At 39.2% G+C, this 10,356-nt stretch overlaps 1 long non-coding RNA gene across 1 annotated transcript; it reads left to right on the top strand.

The window, feature by feature from the left end:
* The first annotated feature begins 794 nt into the window (after positions 1-794).
* LOC307036810 lies at positions 795-1,760 on the top strand. The gene is made up of 2 exons (XR_013807471.1): positions 795-921; positions 1,443-1,760. It is a non-coding gene; the product is annotated as an uncharacterized lncRNA (long non-coding RNA).
* Positions 1,761-10,356: the final 8,596 nt, after the last annotated feature.

Here is a 10,356-nt window from a genome sequence, read left to right on the forward strand (position 1 = left end):
GACTCGCATACATGCATGTGCACGGTTGTGGCATGACCACAAAACAGAAATATATGGACACAAGATGTGTGCAAATGTATTTAGTATCCTATCCATGTGAACATGATTTAATTTTTTTAATATTGAAGTTAAAAGCATCAATCTGGTGCACTTTGAGAGCAAAGTTAGGAGATCTATGGGTACATCTTTCAAAACCCATATGAAACCGAACTGTAAGCAGATTTTTCTTTTTGGATATTTTACAAATCACTCCCCTTTAAAACTCTATTCTTGTTATTTTTAACAACTTTTTTGTTACTGTCATATAGTATTTTATACCTGTTTTTAATTTAGTCTCATTAATAACTATAATGATCATATCAAGGTGTGCCTTAACCTTACTGAGCTGAGGTTATTTGAGCCTCTCAGGAGAGAGCTCTCTTCCACCTGGTTGTAGAAAAGCTCTTTAAATTCGTTAGCATAGCTAGCTAACCAGATGTTAATAACAACAGATCGCCACTGTGCTTACAACTAAAGACACAGCCACGCAAACACTGCGCCATGTGTATGGCTCCTTATGGGTACTGCAATATTTGAAGGGCTGGAGTGGCATTCCGGTGCTCTCCGTCAGCACTCATTTCAGACGAGACATATATCCATAGACTGTATATATAAATGGACGTAGGGTCCGTGACGTCACCCATAGGACTCTGCAGAGTTGCCGAGAAGCCCTTAGTAGGCGGAGTCGGCCACTAACGGCTCGACACTGACGTCAGAGTTCAACTCCCGCCTACTCCAGCCTGCTCCAAATAAGGGCAAAGAGGCGGAGCCGAGGCGGGAACTGCTGCCACCGAGCTGAAAGTTCCAGAGCGAGCTGAAGCTACCAAGCTAAGCAAACATGCTCCCCATCTGCACACTGCCATCGCATTTTACGTTTCTAAGGTAAGCGGACATGAAACTATTCAGCAAAACTATAAATAATAATCTAAGTTATTGAGTTTTTTGCATAATACTTCAGAATCTTAAAATCCCTTAATGTTTGTATGCAATTGTGCTAAATTCAACACTGGAATCAAGCAAATATTAATATGTTTCCATGACATTAGTTATTTATATTTTGATATCACTTAATTATACGTTTAATACATTTAAGTCAAGCTAAGGTACATGTGATGGTAGCTAGTTAGTGCTCTTACCTGTGAGGCCTCCTCCAAACAGCATAATAGCCAGACTGTATCATTAAAACTAAGTACCAGTTCTAGATCCTTGACTTTAGACAAACAATTAAAAAAAAACATGTATTTAAAGACCAATCTTTATTTGAATGTGCCTCTTAACCTGATATATTAGTTATACAGTAATAGTATTGACAATCTAAAAAAACTGAGCAACTCAACAGTCAACTCTATGTTTCTTATTGTCTAAAGCATTTGTTATTTTCATTTTCCCCCTCTCATATTCAGTGTGGACGGATTGAGACAGCGTGGTGTCCAGAAAGCTGCAGAGACTTCAGGGAGAAACCTCTGTGTGATGGACGTCCTGTCTGTTTCTTTGGAGAGGACTGAGGGTCTTTCCTCAGCGAGGAGGACCAGGCCTGATGGAGGAGCCCATGCTGGGCAAAGCTGATACCAACTGCACAGGCCTAGTCTGTCACTTTATTTGACTAAATGTGTTTACTTATACATTTAATAAGTTTACACCTTCTGTTCATATGTGCTTTTTATTTAAAACATTCGATTAACTTTTGGTTCACATTTCAATAAATTGTATTTGTATTTGCACTCCTTTTGTCCATTATTCTTACTGAAAATGTTAGATTACACATTCGCATCTGACTGAAGATTGGCCCTATTTATTTGTGACGTTGCAAACTCTGCGGTACAAGGCACAAGTGATGTGAAGCTCATAAAGTGAGGCAAATAGAAATAATCAGCTGATGGAGTGTAGATGTGGAAATAGGTGCATTCGATCAGCTGACTGTTTTTACAATAAAAGTAGTTTCTTAGTGTACTGGTCTTAAAATCTCATAATATCAGCTTTTAATTTTCCTCTTGGATGTTCTTCTTGACCCTCAGAGAAGGAGAAAATGTTGTGTCTTTCAGGCATGTCCTTTCCTAACAAAAATTACAGGAAACATAAAACATATTATTGCAGAACAAGTGTGTTATTTATGAAAGCGGGGTGTTTGTGTGTTTAGGGGCTGTAGTTATAATTATTTTGTAATTGTAATTGTAATGTTTTTTGTTTGTTTTTCAACAGTGAGCTACAAAGACAATCAGATTATGAATGAACAGTATGAAGTTCATCAACATTGAAATATATGTTATCAAAATAATATTGAACTGTTATCAAAACGTAGTGCAACTGTAGAAGCTTGCTCTGTTGTCTCACTGAAATAATAACTTTGACCACGTTTTTTACAGACAATATTGAGAGATAAATATTAGCAGTTCTCACTGTGTTAAATATCTTTGCCTTCAATACATTAAATTAGAAAGCTGACAAAATCACATTGCTTGTTAACATCTAAATTTAACTTTTTGCATGGAAAAAACCCTCAACTTCACTGATGTGTAGGTGATCTAATATTTAGTATTGTTTAATGGGATGTATATCAGTGTATTAAAGTCAATACTTCATTTATTTAAACCAATATCTTTCTTGATTCTTTGTACAGTATGAAAAAAAGAGCTGAAGTTCACTGCTGTGAGGAGTCCAGTTCTGTCTCTCACTCTCTGGTCCAGCCTGTCTGCATCACCTGGACATCTTAAACAGATATATATGTAAAGTACCATGTGTACAAACAATATAACTGATTATCTTCTGTTGAACATGTTGGATTGTGTATTGTCCGAGTCAGGGTCCTTTTTATTCTACTGTAACTTTGGAAGTTGTGTTACCAATGTTTACTGTTTATTTGATACCAATTTCACACAATACACACATACACTACTTCGACATTAGCTTGTCTACATACTTGAGCATAGCCAATTTAAATTAACCTTAGCGATGCATAAAGTTCCTACCTACATATTATCCCACTTCACGCTTAACTATTTCGTTTTAACCTTTATAAATCTGGTCTATGATTTTAACTTGGAGGCTACTATTAGGCTAGCATCGTTAGCACCGATGTAGCTACCACTCGCTTACACGCTAACCAAGCCTTAACATTAATTACGTAGCTGATTAAAATCATTAACACATAAATAAGTACTCAAATTTCACTTACCGCAAAACCGCATTCATGCACCGTCTGTTTCAACCGCAGAGCGAGTCACAATAGTCCGATATATAAGCATGAAGAACAAACAAACACGGCCGGGGGCAAGTTGTTTTCCCTGGATGAGCTTAACAGGCAGAGTGCCTGTCGCTTTACGGAGCAGGTAGCAGAGAGACAAGAAGCTAACAGCACCAGTCACTTCACAGAGCCGTCACTCAATGTGACCACGCCATAATTTATGCAAACACTTTAAGACCTAATATAAATAAAAGGGTCGTGTTAGAAAACAATTCACTCACAGATCCATAATCATGAAGGTGGAATCCAACTATATTCATCATAATATTTATTGCATCCATGGGTATAAACATGTTTTTTTCTGGTGTAAAGTTGGGCATTTTAACATGGGGGTCTATGGAAATTGCTCCTTTCTGCAGTCAGTCCCTATCGGCCAATATATGAACTGCAGTGTGTGCCACTTCCGTATTGGCGTCCCTGCTCTTCCACAGAGTTTGCCGCTTGCATATACCACGTGAAGACACGTTATGCTCGTGTTGTGTTAAAGGAACCTGTCCTTGGCCAGAAAAAACAGGTACTCGCTTGTTTAATTATTTTTGCGGTCTAGATTTCTTCTTCTTTTTTGAAGTGAGAAGTTGTCCGTTGTCCGTCCCCCCCCCCCCCAAAAACGAAAACTCTTCGGTTCTCCACGAATTACACAACTCACACAAATCAGCGTTAAAAAAGCGGGAGGTGCCGAAAAATCCCCTATTTGTATTGATTATAGGTTCGGGTCTGTATAGGTCTGCGTCTGGGTCCGGAACCGGACCGTGGTTCGCCTGTTACCGACCCCTGGCTTAGATCATCGATGAGTCAAACAAGGCTGAATAATATGGTTATATGTCATGTGCACCAGAAGACACTGGACAGACTGGACCTTGAAGGAATATGCTAGTCTTTTATCAGTGCCAACGATAAGCGCAAAAAGGCTTTTGGGTCCTTTGCTTGAGGGTTGGGCTTTTTCGGCGGGTGTCTGGGAGGAAGTTGGGGGTCTTTTGATTTTGATTAAGCGGCAAGCAGCTAGTGTGAGTTGTGACTGTAAAACAAAAGGGCAATCAAGTGTTGCTGTTTCTACTGACATTGCGTGGCACAGACCTTTCTATGGATTGAAATGTTTTAATATGATTATTGTTATAGTTGTACTTTATTCATCCCTAATCTCTGCCATTACAAACAATGAAACAAGAAAAGCTAAACTAGATAAAATAGGGCGATGTAATACAATGCACAATTAGACATTATGGTAAAACATTTTAACCAGTTAAGCCCCAAGCCTGTTTTTCAGGTCTCAGGCTTGAAAATGACATTCCCGGAACAATTGATATCTTACTAACAATTACTAAATCAGACTACTAGCACCTAAAGAACATATCTAGGATTAAAAGACTGATGTCACAGCAGGATTTGGAGAAACGTGTCCATGCTTTTATCTTCAGTAGACTCGACTACTGTAATGGTGTCTTTACAGGTCTCACTAAAAAATCTATTAGAAAGCTGCAGCTGATTCAGAACGCTGCAGCTCGAGTCCTCACTAACACAAAGAAAGTGGATCACATCACTCCTGTTCTGAAGTCTTTACACTGGCGTCCTGTGTGTCAAAGAATAGATTTCAAAATACTGCTGCTGGTTTATAAAGCACTGAATGGTTTAGGCCCAAAATACATTTCTGACCTCCTGCTAAATTATGAACCATCCAGATCTCTCAGGTCTTCAGGGGCTGGTCAGCTTTCTGTCCCCAGAGTCAGAACTAAACAGGGTAAAGCAGCGTTCAGTTATTATGCTCCAAATCAGGGGCGGATCTAGAAAAATATTCATGGGGTGGCAAGAGGGTGGCAGGAGAATTTCAGGGGTGGCATCCCGGCAGAAGTATATGCTAATTTAATCGCAGTCATATCAATTAATGTTAACTTGGAAAGCCACAATATTAATATTTTAACTAAATAACATTTGGTGACACTATTGTGACACATCAGTAAAGCCTTAAATATAAATATATAAGGTGGCAGGCATAATTTAATGAATTTTAACTGAACAATAACTGAATTAGTTTGTCTCACTCTTAGACCAGCATGGGTACCAAATCTATGCAGACTGCTGCAATAAGTACGTTAATTAACTGTCTCATCGATGTGTGTCTGTATGAATATGATATTATTAACAATCATATACTTCCTATCAGCTGTCAATCACTGTTATGATTCACATATTCAGTGTTATTATTAAATAAACTTTTTTTTTTTTTTGGAGGAGGAGTTAATGATGAATGTTCCTCAAGATGCTTGCTCACCCTCCTTCAAATTTGAAAGACAAGTAATTATATCACATATCAAAAGATTCAAAGGAACAGTTCAGCGCCCCACAACTTCATTGTAAACAGTTACAACCTTGACTTTACATCAGAAAGAACAAACATTAAAGAAGTGACTAACTGCATCAGTTAGGGTTAAAAAACATGTATTCAGCTAAAACATATACATCGCTGCAGTTATTATCCAGTGGAATGCCCGTACCTACTCGCCTAGTTAAATCAAAGTGGTTACTTTTGTTTGGCTGGGCAGTGTAGTTTTACACACCATCTTATTTGACTTTCTCTGGATTTAAAACAGTTTTTTGGGAGCAGACCTCCACAAAGAAAAATATATATATATACACACGTAAGGTCATCATCTTAACAGTTTATTATGCTCATCGAGTCATCCGTGAGTAGAGCATCAAGTTGGCATGCCTATTACAGCTTAATAAGGCGATTACCATCGTGTTCAGCAAAACGCCTCACAAACTTATTAAGATTTAAAGCTATGGTGCATTTTGATTCAATGCTGAGTACAGCCTGAAGAACATATCAAGGATTAAAAAACTAATGTCACAACAGGACTTAGAAAAGCTTGTCCATGCTTTTATCTTTAGTAGACTCGACTACTGCAATAGTGTATTCACAGGGCTCACAAAAAAATCCATCAGAAAGCTGCAGCTGATTCAGAACGCTGCTGCACATGTCCTCACTAACACTAAAAGAGGAGTGGATCACATCAGTCCGGTTCTGAAGTCTTTACATTAGCTTCCAGTCGGCCAAAGAATTGATTTTAAAGTAGCTACTATTGCTAGTTTTTAAATCATTACATGGTTTAGGACCAAAGTATATTGTTGAACTCCTACATAATTACGAGCCATCAAGGTGCCTCAGGTCTTCTGGGACGGGTCTGCTATCGGTTCCGAGAGTGAAAACAAAAAATGGAGAGACAGCATTTAGCTATTATGCCCCGACACTCTGGAGTAAACTACCCAAATCATGCACGTCCGCAGAAACGCTTACTATTTTTAAATCGAGACTAAAAACATATCTCTTTGGCTGCTTTTAATTGAGAAGTTCATATTCGCAATACAGTAGGCCTATGCCTTTTAAACGTATTGTATACGTGTGGTGTTTATTTTTATTATTTTATTATCTTTGCTTTGTAATGCCTGTTGTAAAATGCCATTATATATGTGTTTTTACTGTATTTATCCTAAAAAGTCTTTTAATTTGTTTTGTAAAGCACTTTGAATTGTCGCATACAGAAAAGTGCTATATAAATAAACTTGCCTTGCCTTGCCTTACTTTACAGCCAAACTTGACAGACTCTTCTCTGTCATTGCAGACCGCAAACACCTCATTCCTTCCGCCTAATTGGATCCGAAATGCTTCTCGTTTTGCGCTGTCCCCCCGTTCAAATGAAATTGCCGCCAATCATATTTCCAGGCTCGCGCCAGGGCCGGGGGAGGGGTTACAAGGCTCACGTCTTGTGCTGCATTCACTTGCACTCGGACATTAGAGATTTTTTCTCATAAATGTCTGATGAGCCACAACTTTTCTTTCAAAACAAAGCTGCCAACTGGGGTGGCAGCTGGGGTGGCAAGGCATTTTTCTGAGGTGGCAGCTGCCACCCCGTGCCACCCCGTAGAACCGCCAGTGCTCCAAATATCTGGAACAAACTCCCAGAAACCTGCAGGTCCGCTGCAACTCTTACTACTTTTAAATCCAGACTAAAGATTTTTCTTTTTGTCGCTGCTTTTAATTGAAACTGAGCCGTTGTGTTCATCAGTAAAGTGGAACTTCTGTGTGAACTATTCATATCTTGAACTGCACTGTAACTTTTTATTCAAATATTTTTCTTTTAATGTTTCTTTTATTATCTTTTCTTTTTAATGACTGTTTTTAAATGCCTTTGTCTGAATGTCTTTCATTTTTGTAAAGCACCTTGAATTGCCTTGTGTTGAAAGGTGCTATATAAATAAACTTGCCTTGCCTTGCCTTCCCTTCTAAAATGGGTAAATGAATAATATTTTTTCTCAAAGCAATGATAAACCTGTGAGTTGGATGTAGAAAAAGTCAGAATCAATATAGATGTCTTTAAAGTAAATTCAGATTGAACATAGTAAAAAACTGTAAATTATAGTGTCCGTCCTAAAAATAAACAATTACTTATAGTGAAAACCACCCTTGAATGATGGGATAGTAGACTAAAAGCTTTAGGAATCCGAACTATAACATATAATAAGTACCCTGTATCAAGATTGATGCAAAACAAGTATTTCTAAAGGCACACCTTTATATGATCATTATAGTTATGCAAAATAAGAGAATAACAGGTATGAAATAATTCCAACTCATACTACAGTTTAAAAGGGGAGTGATTTGTAAAATATGCATAAAGAAAAAGTAAATCTGTTCAGTTCTGTTTCATATGGTGTTGAGAGATGTATCCATAGATTTAGTCCCTCATGTTGCTCTCAAAGTGCACCAGATTGATGCATTTAACTTCAACATTTAAAAAACAATGTTCCCGGGGGAGCATGCCCCCGGACCCCCGTAGAGGAGGTTAGGTCCACCACCTGCCCACCACACCCCCCGTCATATTGTCTCACCCACATTGAGGATGCTTCCTACGCCCATGCCTGAGACACATGTAACATATCTATGTAAAAGGTTGCTTTCAATGAGGAGTAGAAGATAATATAAATAGAAAGAACAATATTAAATTAATATAGCCAGCATTTGATTAAACCTGTATACAACACTTTCACAAACCCCTCATCCACCCCAGTGAAACCCAATCTGCTATCAGAAACAAAACAAACAATAATCGAACCTGGGTAGTCAGTAGATTATTTCTGGTAATCCAAAAATTATCAGTCCTTTTTCTGGAGAGTGGAATCCTTTATAATCAGGGGTGCCATAACTTTTTTGCCCTGATTCTCAAAGGAGCACCTGGAGATGTTGCTTGGTGCTCATCCTTAAAATGAAATAAACCGTAACTTTTGAGGGGGTCTTGACTTTATTTGCCAGACACACGGCACTGAACACACATGCAGAGGTAAACACATAACACACATGCAGAGGTGAACACAAGACAACATTAGCACGACCAGTAATCCTACAAGCTGTCATCACTACCCTCCTGACTGTTCTCCTCACTGTCTTCCTCTCTGTCAGACATGGTAGCTGATGATGTAGGCCTACTACCTTCTCTCTGGTTGAGTCTGCGATTAGCTGCTTGCATCCACAAGTCAACAGCTGGTTTTGGGTTGAAAGTCTCTGTTGTCATCTTAGACAAGTGGATGTAATCAAATAAGTATGTGAACATAACCAATAACCTACCATAGCCAATAACAAATTAATGTAATTTATTTCATTTGTGTTGTTCATTCATATCTTATTTTACCTTAACATTTATTTATTTATGCATTTTTTTTAATCTCTCCAGTTTTAAAGGATATTTTTTGGTTACTGTCCTATAGTATACATTGGAATGATTTCAAACCTGTTTATCCCAATAATTATAAAGGAGTGCCTTGCAAATATGTGTTTACATAAATTGTGACCAACCGTTTGAACTTAGACTAAAGTTAACTATCTAAACACTCAGAGTCTTTACCTCACTGAGCTGTAGTTATCAGCCTCTCAGTCTGACTGGAGAGGACTCTCCCTCCACATTATTGTAGAAACATCTTCTTCTTATATTCGTTAGAGCAGCTAGAACCAGATTCTAATAGCAACAGCGCTGGTACCGGGCGGTGCGCCCTTCTCTCTCTCCCTCGCTCGCTCCCACGCTCACTCGCACTTTGGCTGTGAGCTGCGGGCGCCAGAACATCCCCCATTTTCATCCCTTACAGCGCCCATCGTACAGGGCAAATGAAACGTGTAACCGGGGTAAAAAGGGTCTTACATTTACTTAATTATGAATGTTCTTACATCAAGGCCGAAAATTAGGATGAGCCCCAATGGTCAAAAATGTTTTTTTCCCTCCCAGAACTGCCAGCGCCCAGATCTGGCGCCATAAGCGAACATCTAGCCAGTGCTACAGGCCGGCCCTGAGTTCATATGCAACTCGCAAATATATTTCTCTCTCCCTCTCCTCTCTCCTCTCTTTTCTCTTCTCCCTCTCTCTCTCTCTCTCAATGTTGGTACGCAAATGCGCCTTTTTTCAAACGACCCGGTGCTCTGTTTTTGAAGGAGGTAAACATGCGCACCTGCGCACCAGTTATGTGCAGCCCTGTTTATAATCCTTTCTCTGGTGGGGAAAAGACAAAAACTGCAGCTCCAAAACTTTCGTCGGTTCTGTTAGTTCTTGTTTTTTTGTAGCATCAAAAAACACATCACAAACAATTTGAACACTGCTTACACTCTCACACACACAAGGCCCCCTCTCATTGAGCCTCATTAACAACCACCCTAGCCTGCTCTTCCTCTCCTCCCTCAAATGCAGACTCTGCTGCCCCAGCACTGCCCCAAGTAGGAGCTGCTGTTTATTACAGGGTGAAAAACTCACTGCATTATTTGAGTGGGTTACACACAGTTTTGTGAATATTGTTGTGTTTTGCCCCCACGGGCAGGGGCATGGGGTTTAACAGGTTTTAAAGTATCCCATGTGTTAGTGAAACGGCCTTGGTGTTTCTACTCGCGTATCATTGTTGAGGAGTAGTACCCATAGAGTCCAGTAGAACGCGGAGCCTGTGTGAGATAGAACTGTGTCTCAGGGCTTCTTAACATTTAACAACCTATCAATGTGTCATACCCACTTAACGGGAAGAAACTCAGCTAACTGAGGATATGAACA

The sequence above is a fragment of the Notothenia rossii genome (genome assembly GCF_949606895.1).
Source record: "Notothenia rossii genome assembly, chromosome: 4".
Taxonomy (NCBI): Eukaryota; Metazoa; Chordata; class Actinopteri; order Perciformes; family Nototheniidae; genus Notothenia; species Notothenia rossii.